This window comes from Eurosta solidaginis, chromosome 5 (genome assembly GCF_040869045.1).
Source record: "Eurosta solidaginis isolate ZX-2024a chromosome 5, ASM4086904v1, whole genome shotgun sequence".
NCBI classification, from domain to species: Eukaryota; Metazoa; Arthropoda; class Insecta; order Diptera; family Tephritidae; genus Eurosta; species Eurosta solidaginis.
In genome coordinates, this window is record NC_090323.1 from 100,755,274 (window position 1) to 100,782,529 (window position 27,256).

Here is a 27,256-nt window from a genome sequence, read left to right on the forward strand (position 1 = left end):
TTAGTAGCTACCACTTTCAAGTCGCAACATATTTTCCAATCGTGTTTTCCATAATGAATATATTTTAAAAGGTTGGACATGGTTTCATAAGTCTCCTTCATATTTACGGCGTGTGCGATGGGTATTGATGGCTTCTGATTGCCATTGTGTAATAAAACTGCTTTAAGGCTTTCTTTGTTACTATCAATAAATAATCTCCATTCACTTGCGTCATATGTTTGGCCAAGCTTTCCAAAAAGTCCAGTTATATCATGGCAAAAACATATATTGTCTTTATTTCTATAAAAACAAGCATATGGCTTATGTCGCTCACGATAGGTAGTTATCGTAACCTGTTTTTCTAATAAATTTCTTTCTTTTAGACGGGATGCAAGTAGCTCTGACTTATCTATCAGAAGCTCTAGGTCTCTTATAAGATCGTTTAGCAAGGACTGTGTCAGAGGCTTTGGGCAATATCCATCTGATACGCAGAAATAGGCGATGGAGAAAGTTCAGTATACGTATTATGTTGATTTTCAGGACATGGAACTCCATCTGAATCTAGCACAGGAAGAGTAAAACCACCAGCTGAAATCGTGGGATAAGACCAAATCACATGTTTTCCAAATCCCGTTTTTTTAATTAAACAAAAGTAACAGTTAGCATCATGATCACATCTTTCTCTCCACATCATAGGTTTTTCAATTTTCATGTTTTCTCAGTGAAAAATGAGTATAATAAATATTTTTAATTAATAAATGTAATTGTTACTTACTGAGGGTAGGATTTCCATTTCTTTATATATACAGCTATCACAAATTGAATTTGCCGTCCAATATTGGCTCAAATTCTCAACATCTATTTTAAAGTAATCCTTATATGAATTTTGTACTGAAATAGTGAAATTTCTCCGCCCTTTTGCTGTAGTGTAAAGACCACATACATAACAAAATATATTCGGGTAATTTTTGCAGACAAATTTTCTACTGTTATTATTCATTTTTGTAAAATTCACTAAACAATTAATAGTTGTTTTGCTGTTGCGGACGACTTGACTTTTCGCGATCAGGAATGCTAGTTAAATAACATTGAATGAACTAAATAAATTACTTTAAATAGTCGCAGGCCACTTCGATTTTCAAAAGTATGTATCTTTTTTTTCGTTAAGTTTGTCACAATCGGCGACAATATACCATACAGGGTAGGCATCTAATGAGACTGTAAATTTTTTAACCACTACCTGCGAAAGGGTTTGAAACAAAGGGGTTTTCAAAAAACTTCATATGCTATGGGAAATGGCCTGTGCAGGCTGGGATGTTCAGTAGGTAGGTATAACAGTTTCTAAGACGGAGTGATAATTTGATTTTTTTGTTTTTATGATTTAAGCATTCTAAGAATATCGCAAGAAATGCCTCAAGGAAAAAGTTGTATATATTTGATAACAAATATATATGACCGTACTTCTTTCTTACGAAAACCCGCGTTGGCAACTTAATTTTTCCATACAGTATGAGGCACTTTTTCTTATAATCTGCGTTTTGCCTTAAGAAAAAAGTATAAATATAATTTTTTAATTATTAAGAGAAGATAGAACCGTCTTATTATGGCAAGGAGCGAGTCCGAAACATCAATTATTCTCGAGTGAGAGTTATAATCTTCACACAAACATAGAAAAGGTTCGTGTAGTTGGAAATTGCTTCTGCATTGTTTAATAATTATAGGTTTATAATGCCTTGAAACTCGGCATGGAACATTCAAGTTTACTTCGTTCAAAAGAAATGGGCTTGAAATCGATCCATTCAAAAGTCTAGCCATAAAGAGTACACCTAACATTTCTCTACGACTTGCAAGTGTAGGAAGATTTATTAGTTTTAATCGATTAGTGTAAGGAGGAAGATTATACGGAGAGTCCCATTGAAGATTTCTCAAGGCGAAAAGTAAAAACTGTTTTTGATTGATTCTAGTCTATCCACATGAACTTGATAACGCGGATTCCAGATTATCGATCCATATGCTAATATCGGCCTCACCAATGATATAAAAAGGGTTTTTGTAACGTAAGGATCACTAAACTCCTTTGCCCATCTTTTCACAAATGCTAAAACTCCTCTCGCTTTATTGACTGTGGCATTAATATGAGGGTTGAAACTAAGTTTGCAATTCATTGTAACTCCCAAGTCGAAAAAAACATCTACGCTTTCCAGAGTTTGGCCATTAATTGTGTAGGAAGCAGGCTGTATGTTCCCACGTGAAAAACACATGGATTTACATTTTTCTATGTGGAGAGGCATAAAATTCGCATTACACAAAGTAACTAAACGATTTAAATCCGCCTGGAGTACAGAACGTTCTTCAACCGACGCGTATGACTTAAAAAGTTTTACGTCGTCGGCATACATTAAAATTTTAGAATATTTTATAGTTGTGGAAACATCGTTTATAAAGATCAAAAACAGAATAGGACCGAGATGGCTGTCCTGAAGCACACACGATGACATTCGAACAAATGTTTTTAAAAATGACTCTTTGAGTTCTACCGCAAAGATAGGAGGAGATCCAGCGAGTTAGCCCAGGTTGAAAACCAAGCAATTCGAGTTTTAAACAAGTAATGAGTGGCGTACTTTGTCGAATGCTTTGCTGAAATCAGTGTATATAACGTCGGTATGATGATTGTTTCTAAATCCATTAAAGACGTGAGTTGTAAATTCAAACAAATTGGTTGTGGTTGATTTGGCTCTGCAAAAGCCATGCTGAGAACTATCTATCAATGTAGAAATCGAAAATGTAAGGTAATTAGTAACGATTGCTTCGAAATGCTTAGGGATAGCGGAGAGCTTTGCTATTCCACAATAGTTTCCAATAGACGACTTGCTTCCTTTTTTATGGAGTGGGATAAGAAAAGATTCCTTCCAAGCCGTCGAGAAAATGTCATTTTTTAAAGAGAGGTTAAACAGATCAGTAAGGGGCTGGTAAATGTGTTCCGCACATTTTTTAAGAAAACATGTTGGGATCAAATCGGGACAGTATTTGAAGGATTCTTTTAGGGTCTTTAGATGTAGTAGAACATCTTCAGGCAGCAAATATGGGGCATATATTGAGTTACTAGAATGGAGCTCATACGGATAATTTGTAGGTGATGAATCACCCACAGCAGAGTAATTAGAGTGAAAGAATTGAGCGAAGAAGTTTGCAATCTCTTGATCGTCGCTGGAAATGCTATTTCTAAACTTCATGGCAGAAGGAAACCCGTTAGTTCTGCGTTTAGAATTTACGAAATCATAAAAAGACTTCGGGTGGCGAATAATGTTTCTTTTAATTTTACACATGTAAGCTTTATAACACTTTTTATTAAGTTCAATGACGGAAAATAGCGTACTGTGCATAATGAGAATGTAAACCAGTTCTCTTATATAATTTGAATAAACGTGATTTCTTATTTTTTAAAGCTTTTAAATCTTTCGTAAACCAGGCTTGCACTGGTTCAATGTACGAGCATGTGCGTTTGGGCACATGTTTTTCAAATAAAGTATAAATGGTTTTATTAAAATGTAAAACGTTTTCCTCTACATCCTCTTTATATCGAGGCCACGTTATCTCAGAAAGCTCTTTATTTAAATTGTTGAAATAAGTTTTGGAAAAATCAAAGCATCTGGTAGAGACACGTGTTTTGTTAGTGTAGCCGACTTCGTTGCTTATGATTTCGTAAGTTATCTCAAGAGAAGGATGGTAAACGCCTTCTGGCAAAACAAGAGGGTCACACCGATTTATAGAGAATTTTGATATGTCGTCAACAAATTCTAAGTCTAAGAATTTTCCATACTTATTCGGGAAGAAGTTGATCTGATTAAGGCAAAGATCAGTAATTCCATCCAAAAAGTCATTGTTATGCATCTTGGATGATACGGGGACAATATTGTGATCAACGGTATTCCAAGATATATGTGGCAGGTTAAAGTCGCCTAAAACAATCATTGAGTCCGTGGGCTTTATCATCGAATTGACTGATTGTAACAGTAAAATATGGTGCATATACACTGATAGATCAGAAGACGGTGGAATATAGCAAACGGCTAAGTAAATATGATATTTGGATGCATTTAAACTCGATGGAATCAACTTCGGATAAATTAACATCTTCAGATGGAATTGAAGAATGTACAGCTAGCAAGACACCACCTCCGGTCCTATTTAAGCGATCATTTCTATAGGTCTGATACTCACCGCAAAAATTTCGGAATTTAAAACATTGGGTTTCAGTCATGTTTCGGTAAAAGCAATAATATTATAGTTACAGTGAATGGTTTTCAAATATAAGTAAGTTAATTTAGTATTTAAGCCTCTAACGTTTTGATAGTAAATGCTTAAGCAAAATGTTAAATTAAGTTTTTTGGACCGGGACTTTGAGGAGGAATTTTTGCTACATTTTGAGTAATCTCAATAGTCTTATGCACAAATTCGCAAACAAAAGACCCTGGCGGCCAAAATGCGCTGTCCAAAAGTTTATCAAAATCTTTTGTGTAGACATCAATTCTAAATGAAGAAATGTTTCTTTCGTAATTAAATTTAAATTTTCTTAAAGTCATGCCGTCAGCCTTAATTTTCGAAGTGACATAAGACTTGATATCCTCAACGGAAGTGTCTTTGTCGAAGCGAGATACAAAAATAGATTTTTTGTGCGGGACTACAACCAGCTTCTTAGCCGGTGCTTCTGAATAAAAAGTCACAGATTGAGAAGTTACAGTTTCAGAAGTTACAGTTTGAGACTCAAAGGTTTTTTTCCGCAGCCTTAGAAGTGGATGGAACCACAGCTTGCGGATTAGGGGAAGCCAAGTCTATGAGCTCCACTTGCGGAAGATTAATGTTCTGAGCAGGATTAAGATTCAAAGCGTTAGGTGGGTGTTCAGAGTGTTTTTGTTTATTATCGCGGTTGTCTTTATTTCTATTTAAACAATGCGGTAACTCATCCAAACACTTGAAGGATTTGAACAAGCTATGGTATTGATTGAACTTTTCGTGATTATGGAAAACTCTTTAGCAATTTCAGAAAACGCATTTCGTGTTTGTCTAAACAGTTTAAATAGGTCAACCTCAGTTGATCTGAATTTAATGCATGACCATCGTACTCCCTTCTCCCCATCATTGACAGTGTTAACAACTCTAGCCGTCAATCCCGCGCACTTTCCATGGGCGAGCCCATCGCAAAGCCAGCAAGAGAAAAACGTTCGGATTCGCTTTTTACCTGACTGTTGAAAATGCAAGTCATTTTTTATAGAAAGGTGAAAATAGACTAGTATAAGAATATAGAAATGGTAAAGATATGTTTGTAAATTACAAAGAAAAAACATTTGAAATAGCACTGAGAATGAGAAAGGTTAATATAAAGCAACTCTGAAAGTTTGGGAGCTTAGCGGTAGCTAGCAGTTTTAGAGTCACTGTCACTTAACACTTAAAAAGCGATGCAAACAGCTGCGAGAGTAAGTTGCGAGAAAAACAAAAAGTGTGCGCACGAAAACAGTTGCAAGGTGAAAAGGTGCCAATCAAAATTGTAACAAAAACACAAATGCATAATGACTCGGCAAACACAAAATGAATAATAAGAAATTGATTAAAAACTTTAAAAATTCACAAAATCTTAACTTTTCAAAGCAAACCAATTGTATTAAAATGAACTCTAGATTTTCGCACTTATTTTTGTCACAAACTAGTATTACAATTTCGATATTATAATTTAAAACTCGCAAAATAAACACAGCAAAATAAAATGCAAATTCACAGCTATAATGACGTTTGCGTAATTTATTGTCAATAAAACCAACATTTATTCATGTATTTTCACGAAACAAGGTTTCAATTATTTATAATATTTACAGTTTTAAGACGGTGAAATAAAAATGGTGAATTTTTAAAACCTTCGATTTTTTATAAATTTTTGAAAAATAAAAAAATGTTCGAGTTTCCAAAAAAAAAATTTTTTTTTTACATTTTTATGTGAATAACTCCATAACCGTCGATCATATAAAAAAAATTTCTTATCAAGACTTGAAGAAAATTTTGCGGTGAATCCACTAGTGTTTCTCTCAACGAATGATAAAATAAATGTAAAGACCTCTGTGAAAATTCGTGATTTTAGAAAAAGAAAAAAAATAAAATCTTATCAATAGAATTTTAAATTTTGGGTGTTTTTGTACTTAGGGGGCCGTAGTACATCGAAATTAAATAGTGTGAAAGCGTGAAATAAAACACGGAATATAAAACGAATTAGCAACAAATATTTTAAGAACTGCTTGGTACGGGCGCTGTTGTACTACTTCCCTGCTTTATGACCCTCTTTGTTCATGTCATGATCGACTTGAGTTCAATGATTTTCTAATGCTACTTCTTTTCTAGGGAAAACTATATTAAACTCCCTTTATTTATGCTGACTTTGCGAAGACGAACCTAAATTTGATTTAACCTGATTATCATTGAATGTCCTGCATACTTATTACTATCGAGGTTAGACATATCCCTATTCGGTTTCGGGTCCATTAAATTAAACGGCTTTAAGGTTAGGGCCACCTAACACTTGGGTATTCATTATTTCGGCCGTCACATCTGTCTTAATGCCAACAACTTTTCTTTACAACATTCTTACAAACTATAAAAACTATTCAACATGAATACGAGTGTATGAGTGAATCGCCTTGTTGCTTCCGTTTCTTTAAGGGGCCCAAATCCGCTTTATCTACCTATTCGTTTATGTTGCGGGATTTAAATAATTTTTAAGAACGAAATTAAGTAAATTTTCTTTAAATAAGTATGTTCATGTTCAATTAATAGACTGTGCACTCAATTATAAATTGACGGCTGATAAAAAACAGCGAATTTTTACAAAACGTTTGCTAATAACTTTTAAATAGAATTGAATTATAATTATCCGCCACCGAATTATGATCAAAACGCATTTTCAGGTACTCCGTTGACAACTTTTGTGGTATTTTAAGAGATTTTGTCAAATAAAAAATTAACATTTTTTATACGTGGAGTCAAGTAACCACGGTTGTAATAACAGGCTGAACCTTTAAAACTCCAAAAAAATTTCTTCACAGCGCCAATCAACGCCTTTTTTTCATGCGGATACCCTGTTCATGCTTATTTTAGCTGAAAACTGTGTTTAATATGTCTATGACAGATACAAATTTAAAATCCCATTTTTAATTTAGGAAAGATTTCAGCTAAAGAGTATTTTAGTCAGCGATTATGATTGCGGGCCAATGTGTTTGAACGCTAGAGATGGTAAAGAACTTCTGCGTATATTCAACAGGGCCCGAATTACGTATTCCGTGAACTGAACACTCGTCTCTTAAAAGTACTTATTTGGTATTACGTGATACGTGACCGAATAGTTGCAATCGAAATTCGGTATTATGTGTTCAGTGAACGTACACAACAAATCGTAAACGTCAAAAAATTTCATGCGATAGCAGAAAGACGTTCGAGTGCATTTAAAATTTGTTGTGGTTTAAAAATAAAGTAATTAATGTATAGTTGTAACGTTTTAAATTTGTTTTTAAAAAAGTAAAGTGATCTAAAAACGAAAATTTCAAGATAAATTATGTAAGTATATAAATAAAAAAAATAGGTAAAAGTATTTATAATATAAAATATTGGTTTTCCCAAGGGACGCATCTAAATAAGCTGAATTATAGACAAAAGGAGATAATGGGAGATTTTATGCAGCAGCACCCCAACCAGGCCAAATACTTGACACCAAATTGTGCCCAAGGAAAGGCGACATCTCAACGATTGTGGGAGGATCTATCAAAAAAACTAAGCGCTGTAGGCCCACCTATGATGGATGCAAAAATATGGAGATAGGTAAATCAAACAACCGATCGGAACACTTATCTGTTGATATGATAATATGTAATTTTTTGATATTTATAATTGGGAGGCATATGCTGACCAAAAATAACAAGCAAAACGAAAACTAACTTTTAACCGGAGCTCAAAGTCTCGGACTGGTGGTGGAACTTACGAGGAAAAATTTATAACATCAACGGGGGAAAACATAATTGAAGCAAGCGGGTTAGAAGCGACGGTTGAGGGTCTGCAAACAGTGCAAACCTGGGGTAACATCTCGAAGGGTTCTTCTCAATACCTTTTTGAATCTTCAATCGAGGTAAGCAAGGACTTTGACCAGATTGAATTTTTGCAGAAGGAGATGCCTTCAATTGAAATTGATGCAAACAACCCAATAACATCGACACGGAAGATCATAGTTTCTGATTATGACATTGAAGAATATTGTTAGAAGCTCCGCCACCAATAATTTTAATACAGCGATGAGATGGTACAGTGCGACATTTGTGATAGCTGGACACATTTTTCGTGCGCAGGTATCTCCGATTGTTTCGGCCACCAGCCTCAATATTTCGGACCACCCTAACGCGCGCATTAGTTATTTTATTATTAATACCGGTAACGGCTAACACCCGTCGAGAGCTAACTTTGAAGGGGGAAAACTCAACGAAAGTTAGCTATCGGCAGGTGCCGCGGACTTTTTCGCGGTCTTGACTCCTTCTTCTGTTTTAGAACGTTCGAGCGCCAGCAGCTATCTCACAGGTGAGTAATCTAAGCCAACCATTTTTCACTCTATAATAATTTGCATTTGAGTCCATATTGCAAGTGACTAATCCATATTTGTGCATTTAATCAATTCTTTTTCCGTGAAGTAATATTGCAAATAACTAGTTTATAAATTCGAATTGCCCAAGTGCATAGTGAAGTGTGCATTTATTAATTCTTTCCTTTTACCAATATATTTCGGGTTTGAATTAATTAAACCCCTTCATTAAATACAGCGAGTGTACTCTTGCACAGCTGTATAAGCTTGTATAAACTTTGTGTTCTTTAACTTCTATAGTTGTTTTGGTTAAAAAGTTATAACGACTGATTTTGTTCTTTTAAGGAGGCACTTGTTATAAAAAGAATTAATAAAAGTGTTTCTTGCTAATCAATATAATCACAGTTCTTCATACAGTGAATAAATTGTTATTGTTTGATATTAATTCGGTGTTTTATTTCTTTTCATTGCGACGCACACGCCCGACTTCCCCGGGTCCACACTGCCCCCGCAACATTTGGTCCTAACGCGCCGAGAAAGGTAAAGTCTCCACTCATTGCTTTTTAAAAGAAACCAAAAACCAGGAAAATTGGAACATCAAACATCATATAGAATATAAAATTATTAAAATCAACCAGCATTGGAAAAAGTAAGAAGCAACAAAACGAACGAGCAGCGCACACCAACTCGTCATCGCCATATCACATACAGTTCACTATAATCAGCAACACACATACAGTCCATTTATCACATCATCACAACATTGCCATCACATACAATCCATTAATCATCACAGGTCATAACATCACATACAGTCTATCAACATCACAACATCATACAGTCCATTACAGTCAACAGCATATCATACATTTTCAACATCGCAGTACACTCTTCAAGTTCACATACAACATCACATCAGACAAATCATCACATCAACACAGCGCCGATCAACGACTCACTTAAAGAACTTAAGGTACGTGGTTGCTTGGTTGCACAAACTTTTTTTTCTATTTATGTGATTCAAGTAAAAAAGTGCACTCTGTGATTGATACAAGGCAAAGCAAGTGAAATTGCTAAATTTCGTGTTTTTTAAACACACCAATCGCCTTTTGACTATCGGGTAATTCCCCCCACCAGTGGTAAGGGTTACTCGACACAGCTAAAGGCAAGACAGTCAGTGAATTTTTTTTTTAGTTTTTTTTCATCACACACTCATCACTGCACTGTGATGTACCCCTCGCCGTTGCATACGTTGACAAAAACTTGCTACAGGAACCATATTTTCACTTGGTTGGTAGCCTTAGCTTATCTATCACAGAATTCGCTTTATTAATCACTTTACGAGCTGAAATAATACCAAAAAGGCGAAAAATTAGCACTGCATTGGGTGGCTAGTGGCTTATTTATATTGGTTGCAAATCACAATTACTCACAAACACAATTGATCTATATCGCTTGTATTTTTTCAACGCTGCTTATAATAAATAATTAAAATCGTAATTTTTCACATTAAGTTGGATAAACAAATTTATTTTCTTATATTGGGAAAGGTCCCTGGTTGGCTATTCTGGGATAGCGCTCACTTCACATTGTTTTTGTAGACACATTAAATCTGCGTTAGGATTTCGATTTGTGTTTCAAATCTCGAGGTTTACACATTATATCCACATCGGGATTACATCTGCGTTTTTAAATTTTTTTAGACACGCTAAGTTTTCAGAAAATATTTCTATCTGTGTCCAACACACCCTTTAGACACATTAAATATTTGCAGACGATTTCTCTTGTCTGCATTGCACATCACTGTAGACACATTAAATCATCGTCAGGATTTCTATCTGTGTTTAATATCACTTTATCTAAATCCTCGTCAGGATTCTATCTGTGATTATTTCTATATCACTGAATACACATTAAATCCTCGTCAGGATTTCTATCTGTGGTTTACACAATTAAATCCTCGTGAGGAGCTCTATACGTGTTTCTTATCACTGGCTACACATTACATTCACGTCAGATGTAATTCTGATTAAAATTTTTGCTTATCGCGCTAAATTCACATAAGGATTGCTATCCGTGTGTTTTTAAAGATTCTACACAATTCAATCTCAGCAGGATTGATAGCTGTACTACTCAAAAAAGAAAAAACACTTATAGTTTTTGCTGTGGTTGCATGTACACCAACGCCACTAAGTCGTTTACCTCCAAGCTCGACACCTTTAAAGAAACAAGATATTCAAATTAATAAAATCAATGGAGACTTATATTAGACTGGCTGATTCCATAGTCGAGTTTGAACAAGACTTCAACTCCACCCCGGCCGAATCCCGGAACAAGCACACCCTTGCACTACTGCAAGAGGAGCTAAGGGCACTATGGATTAAGACCAAGTCTACATATGAAAGTCTTCTCAGCAATCCTGAGCTGTATAAAGAGGAACTCAGCTCGCTAAGAAGAAAGAATAAAAGTTGTTCGCATGCTAACTACAATGCATGTCTGCTGAAATAGAAGCTATCACCCCACAGCCAGCAATTGATGAAGCAAAGGATGAAGACTCTTCCCGCCGGGGACATAAAATGCGGCTTCCGCCCTGCGATACGGATGTATTTAAAGGCGACTACCTTTCCTGGCCGGCCTTTAGAGACATGTTCACGGCAATTTACATTCTCAATACGGATCTGAAAGATGTCGAGAAGTTATATTATCTGAAACAAAAAACTTAAGTGGAAGCAAAAGAAATAGTGGGCAGGTGCCCGTTAACAAACGAGGGGTTTGCAACCGCCTGGAAAAATCTAAGCGACAGGTACGAAAATAAACGTAACCTCGTCAACACACATTTAAAACTTTTATTTAATCTGACGGCAGTCGAGCAGGAGTGTGGAACATTAATTAAAAAATTGCAACGTGAAATCAACAATTGCATTTCTACGCTGCAATGTCATAACATTGACATCACAAATTGGGATGCAATTATAACGTACTTGTGTTCAACAAAACTCCCCGAATCTACCTTAGCGCTTTGGGGGCAGGCAGTGGAAAGAAAACCCGATATACCGAAATGGGAGGATATAGACAAATTCCGGTCCAATCGCTTCCAAACATTAGAAACAGTTTCTGACCTCAGGGGTAACAAAACCACAAAAGCGCCCAAAAATCAAAATTCAAGGCAAAATTCAACAAAACTTGGGGTTTACCAAGCCAGCGTACCAAAATCGGAATGTAAGATGTGCAACAGTATGGAGCACAAATTACGAATTTGCCAAAAATTCCGTAGGTTGTCTACGTCAAGGAAAATAGAGTTTGTAAAAAGCAATAGTTATTGTCTGTCGGGTGGACACACAGTGACACGCTGCACTAGCCCATTCAATTGCAGCACGTGCCACGCAAGGCACAACACCTTGCTCCACCTTCCGACAGCACAACCAAAGATAACTCCTCAAAGGTGGACTCAAAACGCCACCGACAACACACCTTCAACCTCACAGCAGGCTAGGGTAAGTATGGAGTCTGAAAAAAGAAAAGATAATGCTAATAACGTCTCTTCGTGTCATGCTAACACCACTAAAGGGGTGTTATTAGGAACAGCACGTGTTAATATACACTATAATGGAGTAAAATTTTCCGCCAGAGCGCTGATAGTCTCTGGGTCCGAATGCTCTTTCATAACAGAAAGACTAAAAAAGCGAATAAAGCTTCCATCCAAACGTTTGCATGTGCAAATATCAGGAATAAATAATACACCATCTGCACAGGTAAAGGAATCATGAGGGATTACGTTAGGTTCGCTTACAGACCCCTTAGTAAGCATCGATACAGTGGTCTAGTCCTGCCTCAATTAACAGGGCGCCTTCCGACTTGCCAAGTTAGCGCAACGACTCCGCAAGGGTTCCCTGATCTGATTCTGGCAGATAAGAGGTTCTTTAATGAACCTGTCGACCTCATACTCCGAGGCGACATTTATCCCCAGATAATACTAAACGGTATACCGAAGAACGTTCTAAATACGCTTCTCGCCCAAGAAACCGTCTTCGGTTGGATTTTAACCTAGCGTGCAGAAGCACCTCACCCAACTAATACACGGTTATAATTTTTTAACGAAATTAGCCTAGACAAGCAACTAACCGCTTTCTGGGAACTTGAAAACGTACCCCAGAAAAGGGCGCTTAACGAAGATAATGCCTATTGCGAGGAACTTTTCAGAGCTACAACAGAAAGAAACTCCGATGGCAAATATATTGTCGCCCTCCCATTTAAACAGGATTTTCCTAACAACATCTCTTTAGGGCCTTCCCTAAACGGCGTCTGCTCCCAATTCTACCGGAATGAGACGCGCCTAGCCAAGACACCGGCCCTACAGACAGAGTACAATAGGGTACTAGCGGAATGTGAGACATTGGGACATATGTCAAAAGTTTCAAAAATCATACCACCCCACGTGACCGATTGCTACTTCTTACCCCATCATGCGGTTATAAAATAAGAAAGCACCACGACAAAAGTTCATGTGGTATTCAACGCGTCGTGTCCCACAGCCAATGGCACAAGCCTAAACGACGTACTTTATACAGGCCCAGTACTTCAGGCCGACTTAACGATTCTACTCCTTCGATGGAGATTCTTTAAATATGTTTTTAAAAGCGACATCGAAAAATGTACCAGCAGATATGGGTAAAGCCAAACCAAACACAATTCCAAAGAATAGTTTTTCGAAACAATCCAAGTGACCCTATTAGCGTCTACGAATTAAAGACAGTCACCTTTGGAGCCAATTGTGCTCCTTATCTGGCGATAAGGACACTGCACCAACTAGCAGACGGCGTTGAAACTTCATCACCAATTGCCGAAGATATTTTACGGACAGGTATGTACGTCGATGACGTTCTTGTCGGGGGGGGGGGGGGGGGGGGGGGGGGGGGGGGGGGGCATAGCATCGATTCCATACTCAAAGCTCGCGATGAAATCACAGATGCTTTACAGTCCGCAGGTTTTTCCCTTCGCAAATGGACGTCAAATTGCTCAAGAACAGTGAAATGGATACCCAAACCTTATCTTCTCAAAGAAGACTTTTTGGAATTCGAGGACACGAGTACGGTCAAGACCCTAGGCACTCGATGGAAAGCGGATTATTTTTACTTCACCGCAAAACCAATTGAAAATCGGAATATGTTAATGAAAAGGGCAATACTTTGTGCAATCGCTAAACTTTTCGACCCTATATGTTGGCTCGCCCCAGTCGTCATTGTTGCCAAAATCATTATGCAAAACATTTGGCTAGAAGGGACTGATTGGGACGAACCAGTATCGGCATGAACCCTAGACCGATGGCATAATTTTATGCAGGATTACCCCGCCATTAACTGGATTCGTATACCTCGGTGGGTGCACTTCACCCCAACCAACGATATAGAAATTCACGGCTTCTGTGACGCGTCCGAAAAAGCCTACGCGGCTACGGTTTACGTGCGAGCGAAATTCAACGATAGGATCTACGTTAGTCTAGTTATGGCAAAAACGAGGGTGGCACCAGTAAAAACAATTTCATTACCAAGATTGGAGTAATGTGGTGCCGTCTTGCTGGCTGAAACTTTGGAAACTGTGATGGAGAACCTGAACTTAGGCACATTTAACATTCACCTATGGACAGACTCGACCATCGTCCTAGCATGGATTAGAAAACCCCCTTGCTTCTGGTCAACATTTGTAGCTCACAGGGTGACAAAAATCGTGGAGAAGGTAGGAACTAAAGCATGGCATCATGTCGAGTCCGCATCAAATCCAGCGGACTTAGCCAGCTGAGGACTTCCAGCCACGGACCTAGTCGACAACTCTTTGTGGTGGCAGGGACCATCTTGGCTGCAAGAAGGCAAAGCGGAATGGCCATCTCGAGGCGAACAGGAGTACCACACAAACATCGAAGAAAAACGAGTACAAGTACATGCAACAACAAACATCAACAATAGGGAGGATATTCTTGATCGGTTTTCCGATCTATCAAGGGCGTTGCGAGTAATCTCCTACATTGTAAGATTTGCAATAGAATTCATCCAAAAACGAAAGCGTCCTTTAAATCAGAGTCGCACCAGATTTCGCCTGACGAAATCAAGGCTACGGCTAGCCGTCTCATAAGGATATCTCAAACAAGCCACTATGCCGAAAAAATAAACTCTCTGAGAACTAGGAACCCTATCGCGGCCAAACGCGAGATCCTCTCTCTAGACCCCTTTATCGACGAAGATAATGTCCTTCGGGTGGGGGGTCGTCTCAACGCATCCGGGGACCCGTCTCCTAGTCCAGTTTGGCCACACCATTTCCATATATGGCGGAAACCAACTCATGCTGCGGCTCCTACGCACGCAGTATTGGATACATCGGGTCAGAAACATGATCCGATCCATCATTCACAACTGCAAGGCCTGTACACTATTCCACAAACGTTCCCCGATGCAACTCATGGAAATTATCCCTGCGGAACGTACTACCTTTTCTCGGGCATTTACCAACACCGGGGTGGATTTTGCCGGACCGTTTGAGAACAAGTCTTACAGCGGACGAGGATGCCGCATGTCTAAGAATTACGTCTGCCTATTCGTCTGCTTTGCGACTAAGGCGATCCACTTAGAGGCGACTAACGACTTCAGCACCGCCGCGTTTCTAGCAGTGTTTAGTCGGTTTGTCGCCAGACGAGGATGCCCACAAAACCTCTACTCCGGCAATGGGACGAATTTTGTCGGTGCGTCGAGGGCTCTCCGCTCAGAGTTCAAGGCATTCCTCGTTGATGCGCGCGACAACACCCTATCTAAATATGCCCACCAAACTCTCACATGTCATTTCATACCAACAGCTGCTTCTCATATGGGCGGACTGTGGGAGGCGGGATTCAAGAGTTGCAAAACTCATTTCAAAAAGATCGCATCAGATCACAAATTCATTCTCGAGGAGTTTAGCACCCTCCTGTATAGGATTGAATCCTGTCTCAACTCCCGACCCCTAAGCCCATCTTCAAATAACCCGTCCAACCTGGAGCCACTTACCCCCGGACACTTCCTAGTCGGGGGCCGCATACTAGCGCCACCCGAGATCGACGTCAGCGATAATCGCGCTTCACTCGTCAATCGATGGAGAAACTTAACGCGCTGCATCAAACCTTCTGCAAACGGTCGAAAACTGAGTATCTCACCGAATTGCAGAAGCGCGTTTGGTGGAAGCATCCACAATCAAACCTCAAACAGGGGAACCTAGTCGTCATTAAGGAGGATAATCTGCCCCCCAATGAATGGAGACTGGGTCGGATAGCCAACCTTCACTATGGCCCGGATAACCGAGTTCGAGTCGTCGAACTGGATACGGCAAGGGAAGAAAGCACCAGACCAATCACGAAATTGGTCCTACTACCACCCTCCATTGAGGGTGAGGGAGACTCGTAACTCCCAACCGTCATAACACCCCTCCTCCCCCTTCCCAGACTTCCAGGCAGGGACTCCCACCAACGCATCACGTCACCCTAAGAGCGCAACCTAGGAATAACCAAAAATTCCGACTCCACGTGGGAGGCTCCCACTGAGGATCCTAAAACCTCCCTAAGCACTGTGTGCCACACTGCAATCCTCGGGCTCGCCACGTGAGCGGACCTATTCCAAACCAATTTTTTAAATAAATTTTCAAACTACACAAAAGCCCTGACATCACATGCGAGGCTACCACTGAGGATTCCAAACCACCCCCGGCACTCAGTGCGAAGTTCGTCGTCTCGTCACGTGATCAGACACCTAGCAATCTAAACTAACTTCACAAATATTCGCCGTGTAAGGCTTCCTTTGAGAAAATTGTGTGCCACACAGGAATCCTCGGGCTCACCACGGGAATCTACACTATTCTCTAAACCTCGCGCTCTTGGGTGACGGAGATGAAAAGAGTACCTACCGGGAAACTGTCGAAGGAAAGGGAGAACCCAGCTTTCGTTCACCCCGAACGAGGCCAACAACCCGCTTAACCCAGCTCTCGTTCACCCCTAACAAGGCCAAAAACCCGTATAAACCAGCTCCCGTTCACCCCGAACGAGGCTAATGGAATCCTAACGCAGATCTACTATCTGCCACATAATACCATTGAATCAGCAATTACACGCCCCCCACCCCCCACACACACCGATATCAATTCTACTAAAAAAGAAAATGTGCTTGGAGAATTCTTATAATAATGACGAAAATCTCTATCAGTAAACACCGAAGATTGCGAAGACTGAAGACAGGATATACACGGTTCCGCGTAATCGAGCGCTTCAGTTTCGATTTCTGTGCTAAAGGGAGTAATCATTTGAAAAAATACTGATTTAAATATCATCTTATCTGTATTTCTGCTGAAACTCTTCGCATCAACTAAAACCAATGAAATGGGCTATGTCAAAGCAACAAGAGCTATCGTACCACCGATGCTTGATCCCCAGCAACCAAACTCGCAGAATCCGAAATCTGTGGCGAGCTAAATGGCACAGCCTGTACTACTAATACACCTCAATCTTAACGCGTTCACGTTAGATCTAGAAGAACTATAACTTGTATAAAAATCGTATTTTAAAAAATTTGGCATGTAGGTAAACCCAAACATATATGGTGACCTTGATATTTGACTATGCAATCATATGCGGATGGGCATTGTGAAGACATTCTGTTCTGTTCTCGAAGCAACAAGGACTACATTGTCGACGCAAGGTACCAGTGATCATGCGAGGCACTGCACCATACCAGAGTTTTTCTTCTCGTTTACATCCGGAAAGTATGTGCAATTGTGTGTACACCAATTGCGAGATACTCAAAATTCTTCATATCACCTAAAATCCTGAAACAATTATGAAACATCATTCCTTACATGGGTTAACCTAACGCGGTTATCACGCAAGGCGGGTTTGATAATCAGGATATTTATTATGTCTCTATATAACCACCAAACAAAGTAAGGGGGTTCAAAGGGTCAGCAGAAATAGGTACAAAGCTCCGGTTGCTTTTGCGTACACATTGTCGGTTTTAAACAATACAACATATCACGGGTTTTCAACGAAATTTTATATCCACAAATTACGTAAACAAACTTTACAAAAGAAAAAAAATTTTACTCACCATCATCTTTCTTCCATAGTCCCTTCGAGACCCTGTGGGTGCCATCATATTGAGCAATACATTTTGTTCGATTAGTCGTTAAGCTGCAATAAAAACCAATTAATTCTTTATTAGCATCTACTGACTGTACAATAATAACGCGACCGACTTTGTTGCGCCCGACAAAAATGCTCTTTTTGTCACAGTCTTAGAGGGGTTTTCACATTAACGGCGAACGTGAGATAATCTTCCTCTGTATTCCACATTAAATGCAAAGCGTGGATCTCTTTGCTGTCGATTAAATAGTGTGAAATATTTTCTTGCGTATTCGAAATACTACTGTTGAATTCTGCACAATTCGAAGCCCATTTTCGTAGCTCGAACCCGCGTTCCTTCAATATGTCTGTTACGTTTTTTTGCAAAATTAAAAGGACGCTTTTGATGATGTACCAGTAAGGAGATCATCCACATAAAAATCCTTTAAGATGACGCTGGCAGCTTTCGGACAGTCGATCGCCGACTGGTTTGCGGTTTCTTGCAGGGCCCTCACGGCTAAGTGGAACGCAGCGGCTACACCATAAGTTACACGTAACATGCGAAAATCTTGTACAGTTAAACATGGATCTTGGCACCAAACAATACGTTGTAAGTCGTGAATACAACCCTCAACTTAGTTGTGATGCTTGACTCCTTCAAATTTACGTTCTTCAGCAATGAAATGGTGCTTTTGAAGTCCTTCCTCTAATTCCCATAACCTGGTAAGGGCCTTATCTAGCTGTACGTCGCAATGTAACGTCTGTAGACAAGTCGTAACGGGTACGAATTCATCGACACAGCCAAATAACGTCCAGCCGAAAACGGTTCGTTGAGCCATGGGTGTACCAGGTGGCCCCTTCAGGAATTCGGGGTAAAGGAGCAGTTCCATAACGTCCATGCTGATGAGCATATCGATACTTCCAGGGTCCATGAAGTGTGGATCGGCTAGAAATAGGCCTTGTACGTGTGACCACGATGCAACTGCTACTGCTTGGGTTGGCAAGTCACTTGTAATTTTGGGTAGAATTAGCGCATTTACAGAGAAGTATAAATTAGAACAATAATAGTAATTATGAGAAGGGCGAAACCATTTTGATGGACGCTGTAAACTGACGAGATACTCTCCAACGGTGCCAGAAATACTGTCTTGCAGCGGAAATTACCTGCCATCTCTGATAAATATTTCCACGGAACCCTTGACTCTCAGGTTCCAGGAGCGACTTGAGCGGGAAAATGCCCAGGAGTTAAGACTTGTAAGTCGCCAGGTGTTGTAGAATTGTCACAAAGCGTCCGAGAATTTACGCAAGCTTCAACGTCGGTCAATAGGGTGTTAAATTCCTCATAGGAAAGCAGAGTTTCACCTAATGCGCGCTTTAAATGATATTTTATTCTCTTTATGCCGGTTTCCCAATAACCTCCCATGTGCGGTGCAGATAGTGGATTGAAACGCCACTCTCTGTTTGAGTCGGCGAGTCAGCCATACACTGATGAAACGCGATTCGCAGCTCCTCAGCACCCACGAACTTCGTACCATTATCTGAAGACATGTGCTTACAGTAGCCTCTGCGGTTTATGAACCTCTTGAAAGCGTTGAAAAATGCCGGAGTCGTCAGGTCGCCAACAAATTCCAGATGCATGGCGACTGTACACATGCATATAAAAGAACATATGTATCCCTTAGTGGCCTTTGCTCCTCTACCATGGGTGAATTTATACATTTACGGTCCTGCAAAATCCACAGCCGTTCGAGTAAAACAGCGAGCGAAAGTTGAAATTGTTTCAGGTAGATCTCCCATTGATTGCTTGCCGAGATTAGGATTCAAAATAGTGCACTTAACGTATTTGTGATAAATGTTTCGTATCAAGGTTCGAGCTCCTATAACCCAATATCGGCGTTGTAAAACTGTCTGCATGATGCGAAGCCCAGCGTGTAATGTATATTTGTGGATATCGTGGATTATCAACTTCGCAAGCGGAACGTTTTTGGGTAATATAATGGGATGTATGACATCTGTCGATGATGCTACATTTTTCAACCTTCCTCCAATGCGTAAAACGTTTTTCTCATCTAAGTATGGCTGCAAACGCACGATAGAGCTACGCAGTGGAATGGGCTTTTTCGCACAGCAATGAGAGATCTCGTTAGAAAAAAAAGAACGCAGCTCGACACCGACTCGTCTCGTAGCATGGATTCGAGTAGCAACTCGGGCATTGTAAGCAAATCTTAAAATATATGCAACTATACGACGAAGTTTTGAGTACGACGAATACTTCGTCATAATGGACCAATGCTCGTTTGAACTCGTGACATGCGTGGTGACATTGTTGCTAACGCCCATTCCGGTTGAATGCTGCTCTGTCGACGTTTGCTGCCAGAAAGGTTCATCGCCCTTTAAGAACCCTGGACCGTACCACCAAAGATGATGATGCAGTAACTCCGTTGGAGTTATTCCTCTGGAAGCACAATCTACGGGATTCGACATGGTTCCAACAATCAGCAGGCAGCACTTCTTGGATGTCAGCAACTCTTTTTCGATAAACGTCATCCATCTGCTGGGATGTGCTTGCAGCCACGCCAACGTAATTGTCGAGTCCCTCCATGCATATATGGGATAATTCAAACCATGCCAACTCTGTTGAATGTTCCGCACCAATTTAGCGGCACGATGCGCACTGCATAGCTCCAATAGCGGCAGTGTGGTTGATTTGAGGCGTGTTACCTTACTCTTTGATGAGATCAATGCGACGGTAACCGTTTCGCCTTTTTTTACCGTCCGGGTGTATGCGCAGTGTAAGCACGCTCGGATGCGTCAGAAAATATGTGTAGCACCGTGCTCGACTAAGTCGTCCCCAGGCCCAGCCAACGGTTAACCCTTAAATTTGAAAGAATTTGCAATTCAGAGCGATGTTCCAACCACTTTATTGCAATAGCTTCGGGGATAAAGTCATCCCAACCGACTTTGTTGCGCCAAACCTCCAGGAACCATATTTTTCATTTAGCCACTGCGGGAGAGAGAATTCCCAGGGGATCGAATAATGTGCTTGTGTCCAACAAAAAGCTCTTTTTGTCACAGTTTTAGAGGGGTTTTTCAAATCAATGGTGAACGTGAGATAATCTTCATCTGTATTCCACATTACACCCAAAGCGTGGATCCCTTTGCTGTCGACTAAATAGTGTGAAATATTTTCTTGCGTATTCGAAATACTACTGTTGAATTCTGCACAATTCGAAGCCTATTTCCGTAGCTCAAACCCGCCTTCCTTCAATATGTCTGTTACGTTTTTTTGCAAAATTAAAAGGTCGCTTTTGATGATGTACCAGTAAGGAGATCATCCATATAAAAATCCTTTAAGATGACGCTGACAGCTTTCGGACAGTCGATCGCCGCTGGTTTGCGGTTTCTTGCAGGGCCTTCACGGCTAAGTGGGACACAGCGGCTACACCATAAATTACACGTAACATGCGAAAATCTTGTACAGGTAAACATGGATCTTGGCGCCAAACAATAGGTTGTAAGTCGATATGACCCTCAGAAACGCGTACATGTCTGTGCGGTAATTACAGCGGCTGCGGCGTTGGACGAAGAAGTAGTATGATGTAAAATTGTGTGATGGCGTTTATGACAAACCCTGCATCCAGGTAAACTATTACATATCGCTTTGTAATGACCTGGGCTCAGGCAATTCGTACACAAACCCGACACCATAACAAATTTTGATTTCGCGCTTGAATCGAGATTTCGGAACTTTTCACAGCTATATACCTTGTGCGGCCACTTACAATGCGCACATTCTACGCTCTTTTGGTTTGGCATGGCGTGAAATACATTCGCCGATTTCCGCACAGTGTTAGCCTTAGCTTTGACGGGTATTGGTGTGCTTGTTGAAGGGAAGCATCGAGAGTGAGCGAAACTTAACTTCCAGAAATGAGAACAGATTCCCGAATGTTGGCGGATCATAACTGACGAATGACAACTCCCACTGCTTTCGCGTCTCAAATGCAAGTTTGTTCACTACTTCGTATACGAGCCAATCATCCCAAAAGTCAACAGGGCGCCCTAAAGCCTTAAGCTCGCGCATGTGTTGCTGAAAAGTATCTATTACCCCTTTAATCGACTCACCGGAGTCACTAGCTACCTTCTTCACGCTCGACATGGCTCTGAGATGCCCCTCCACTATTACACGCACGCGCGTTTTTAGGAGCTCCCAAGCTTCTTCATAATTTGCATCACATATTTGAAACCCGTTTATAATTTTCACGGCGTCTCCTTTCAAACAGCTTCGGAGACAGTGGAGTTTTTGTCCGGCTGTCAATGCGGTGTTGCGATTAACCAGCGAAGAAAATGCGTCGAAAAATCCCATCCATTCCGTAGAGTTTTCGGAAAACGTAGGCAACTCCATTTTAGGTAAGCTTATTGCAGCAGCCACTGTCGTCGTTACCGCCGACGTTGATTGTAACTCCTCGCGACACTTCTTCATTAGGTTAAGACTCGATAAGGCCGTTGTATACCATGCCTTCGCTTGTATTCTATTGTTTTCTTCTAGCTCAATGCTTTCGGTTCCGCACGAGATTTCAACCGCATCCTGTGCAGTATTAAAACGGACCCACTGCTCATTAAGTAGTTGTAGGTAGCTTTTCACATTTTCGGCATCCATTGTAAGCGATTCATCAGCAGCCTTCGTCATATACCGCTTAATGGCATGGAGTGCGAATCGCGGGTTTTGACGGCGTTTGACATTTTTGCAATTGATTAGCTTCATGAAAAGGTTATTATTTAGTAAATTTTTCCCTGAAAATGAATGTACGAATGTTCATATAGTATGTAAGGATTTCCATGCTGATATTTTATTTGTTACTGTTGCAAATGCAAATCAAAGTTAGTATGGATTATGAAACAAAACATACGAACGACGTGTGTAGAGAAAATTCGTAGATGGAAAATGAAAGTTAAGTTACGGCGGTTTTCCAAATATATGATAACTTTTCGTATTGCAATATATTTCTGTATATTTAGATATTGAATTTTTAAAAATATATAAATATATTTGCAATTTTATACTTGCACACTGATGAATTATGCGATTCGGTTCGATGGAACAAAAATGATTCGGCGCTTTACCTGTTGCGGGTGATACGATCTACAATTTCTGTTGCGGTTGTTACAATTTCCTTTGCGATTATGCGGTGTGATCCAATGAATAAATAAACTAACGCGATCAAATGATTTACATTTATACTATATAATTCTACTTTTATTTAATGTACATATGAATTAGTTTAATTGCGGTGGCTCTAGTGGACTGTATAGCAGAAGGCATAAAAAGCAATAATAAAAAAGAAATAGGGATAATGTAAAGGTCAAACACACAAGCTTGATGTTATTAAACGTCAAACCTTGCACGACTAACATATTATAGTTTATGATTTTAAGATATGCAAATTCGAACACAACAGGACGATTTGGTGAAATCAAAGCTAACTGCCCCAATGCTTTATTGGCAATCGCAAGACACATATCTTCATTTATTATCAAAGCTTCATTGTACATTTCCAATGTAATCAGCAAATCAGGATCCATTGCTCTACGACGCATCCGAATTAAAAAATCTTCAGTCATGTAATCTTTGTATTTATTCCACAATTCAATTGGATTCAATGGCATGCATGTTGATATTATAATCGAAAATAGCATTTGGGTTTGCTGTGGACGAGCTGAAATCGATTCATCATGAAGTGTTGCATCCCAATGAGTGTCATCTTCTAACAAATGCAAGAGCTGACATGTTTCGAGATATGTCTGACAAAAATGATCGTGAACTGTTCTTAAATCCTGAAATTATTTTGGTCCCCGAATGTTTACCAACAACATTCGCAAATAGAAACATTCAGCATTGTTGGGATATACCGTATACATCGTGTCCAAGGCATCTGTTTGGAAAATACCTGGATGACCATCAACTGGTGTTCCTTGTTACGCCGTTGAAATTTATTCGATGATGCATTCCAGGTGTAATATTGCGGTATATCAACATATATCAAAAATCTGGCAAACGTGTCGATTTCACACAATTGAAAAAAAAAAACAGTTAAAGTAGTTGCTGGTGGTTGTGCTGCTCTCTGCTGTACATTCTCAGTAGTGAAATAAACTCATTCACCATTCTCCATATGAACTGCCAAATGGACAACAACAGGATGTCTTCCGTGCAAATGAAACGAAAAGATACGCCAAACTGCTTCATTACTGCTTATGTATCGCCCCATTTGATATTGAGTGATTTCATCATTTCTAGTTACAGTACTCATCATTTATGTGAGCCTGAAAAACTTTTGACAATATGGGTGAATATGGCAGGACCCATATATCTTGATTGCGCACTCTTATTATCGCCGTTTCATCGTTATTTTCAAATGATCGACGTCGATACAATGGATATCCGTCATTGCCTGTTATGGTATCGGAAATTAATGCTCTCAGATACCGCTTTGAACATTTCCCATCGATCATACATGGTGAATTCATATTTATTTCACCATATGGACCGTGAGAAATGTTTTTGGTTACCAGTTCAAATAGTTCTGGATCGATGGTTTTATCTGGTATTTCGGCTGATATGACGCTATCAATCTCGTCCGGTGTTATTTTACGTACCAGCCATATCAATATGTGTGCGTGTGCCATACCTCTTTTTTGCCCCTCAATTGAGTACATCCAACATTGTACCTTTCCAAAAACGTCTAATTTCACAATTAAATCCATCAGTGCCTTCAATTTTTGCCGGAATACACGTGCTGTAACATCGTATCGATCTGTTGGTCGTCGAACAAATTATTTTTTATATCGTTCCACATCGGATTACACGTAAAAGTCGTCTTATGTATATTGAGAGCATCTTATGCATATTCGTGCATATGGCGTGGACCACCAATATAAGAAGCTGATAATATCGCCAGACGTCCGATATCATTCACATTTGCATCATTCGCTATTGCATCTTGCAAATTCATGTACTCTTCAGATGGCAATTTGGCTTGATTGAATCGGATGAATTTGAGACTTTCAGTTTAAATTTTTGCATACATGTCTACAATGTATTGGTGAAAAAGTTTACCACATCTCAGAATGTAATTTTGTTCTGTGCACGAATCATCAATCCATAAGAATAATAATTCATCGCACTAACTTTCTTTTGAACATCTCGACCTTTAAAAAATGTGTTCATTAGATTTTAAATTTTAGTTTTTATTTAATATCTAATTAATATAATTAGTATATTATTTACCGGTTCTTGGATCTATCATTGGTATATTAATGTGATAACCATCATCACCTTTCCAATGTAGAATTGGATATTGTAATGCGTCGTAACTGCGATGAAGCTCCGAAACACGCTGTAATTGTTCGTTTCTACAATGAAGTACAATATCGCGGGATTGAAACTGATCGCCAACAATTACAATTGCCACTTCATCAATCGTCGGTACAATACATCTTCTGGCGTGCTCACCAAAAGGCGTTTTATCCGCTCTGATTATGATTTTGCGATTATCAGATGGCATACGATCGAGAGCGGTTTTGAACAATTTCACCAATTCATTGTTCTGATGAAACAATTTTTTGGAGATCGCAAATAATCGCTCGTTTTGTATGTGAGCCAATCGTGCAACGTTCACCCAACTCACGATTTTAATCTCCGATAAAATATATTTGCAAAAATTGATGGTTAGCGTCAGGAAATGGTAACAATGCACCCGCTCGATGATAAATCTGACCTTGAATCTGTAATATGTATGCAATGTAATTTGATGTTGGATCAGAACCCTTAAAAATTTTTTAGAAACTATTACTTAGATCTACAGAACAATTAGATATTCCACATGAAGTAATCACCTTAAATGTCGGCATAAAATTATCTCTTATAATTTTTGTAGCACCAAAAGAAGTCATTTGAAATGATGAATTGTATTCTTGCATATGATTCTTAAAATGCTTCGACATTGGTGATCCTCCAAAAATCAATGAGTGCAATGGATCAGGTGGAGCTTCAAATGCCGGCAATTTGACTTTGCCATTAGCTCAACACATGCCAGCCGTTTCACCCAGAAATCCAGCTGCTTCACAAAGTGGACCATATCGCACTCATTAATCCAATATATCCATGCATACTGTAATCAATTTGTGGATCGTAATTAAAAGCAGCACGATACATATTTTCTAGAACATGACGTCATATGTGTCTTTGGTCGTTCTGGATTTCTTTGCCGCTGTGGTTGTTGTTGTTGTTGTAGCAGTGATTCGCCCCACCTAACAGCCGCGAACGACCACAAATTGTCATCAATATCCTCTAACGGAAGTCCAAGGAAACTTGTTGTTTCAGAGGCGTTGGTTCCACATTACAATTAAAGAGATGGTTGGTGTCATGTGGGGACACATTGCAAGCGGGGCATACATTTTGTATGTCGGGGTTGATTCTGGATAGGTAAGAGTTTAACCTGTTACAGTATCCAGAACGAAGTTGAGCTAGAGTGTCTCGCTTTTCCCTGGGGAGTATGCGGCCCTCTTCCGCAAGTTTTGGGAACTGTTCTTTAAGTACTGGATTCACCGGGCAATTGCTAGCATAAAGGTCCGACGCCTGTTTGTGGAGTTCGCTGAGGACCTGCTTGTGTTTTTTGCTTCATACGGCTGAGTTCTCAGGTGCCGTATTTCCTCATAATGCTTACGGAGATGACTCTTTAAGCCCCTAAGCGGTGTTGGATCAACAATCAGATGTCTGCTGGGATGCCCAGGTTTCTGGGTATTCTACAGAAACTGTTTGGTTAGCATTTCATTTCTTTACCTTATTGGGAGTTTTCTCGCTTCATTGTGCAGGTGGTGTTCCGAGGACATAAGGAGGCAGCCCGTGGCGATTCTGAGAGCAGTATTTTGGCAGGCCTGTAGCTTCTTCCAGTGGGTAATTTTTAGGCTTGACGACCATATGGGTGACGCGTAGCACGTAAACGGCTGGCCAATTGTTTTGTATGTAGTAATGAGCGTTTCCTTATCTTTTCCCCAGGTACAGCCAGCAAGGGATTTGAGGATTCTATTACGGCTTTGGATTTTCAGAACAATTGCGGCTGCGTGCTCACCAGAACGTAGATACTGATCAGACATTACACCCAAGATTTTGGAGTGTAGGACAGTCGGTAGCGTAGTGCCATCGACGTGGATGTTCAAAATGGTCGACATTTGGGACGTCCATGTTGTAAATAAGGTCGCGGAAGATTTAGTCGGTGATAATGCCAGGTTTCGCGGAGCGAAAAAACTGGAGAGATCAGGGAGGTAGCCGTTTATTCTGTTGCAGAGCTCATCGATCTGTGGGCCTGGGCCTGTGGCCATTATTGTGCAATCATCGGCGTATGAAACGATAGTGACTCCTTCTGGTGGTGAAGGTAGCTTAGATATGTAGAAATTAAACAAAAGTGGGGATAGGACACCACCCTGCGGCACCCCTTGTTTAATTATTCTTGGTTTTGATGTTTCGTTTCTAAATTGCACCGATGCCTCCC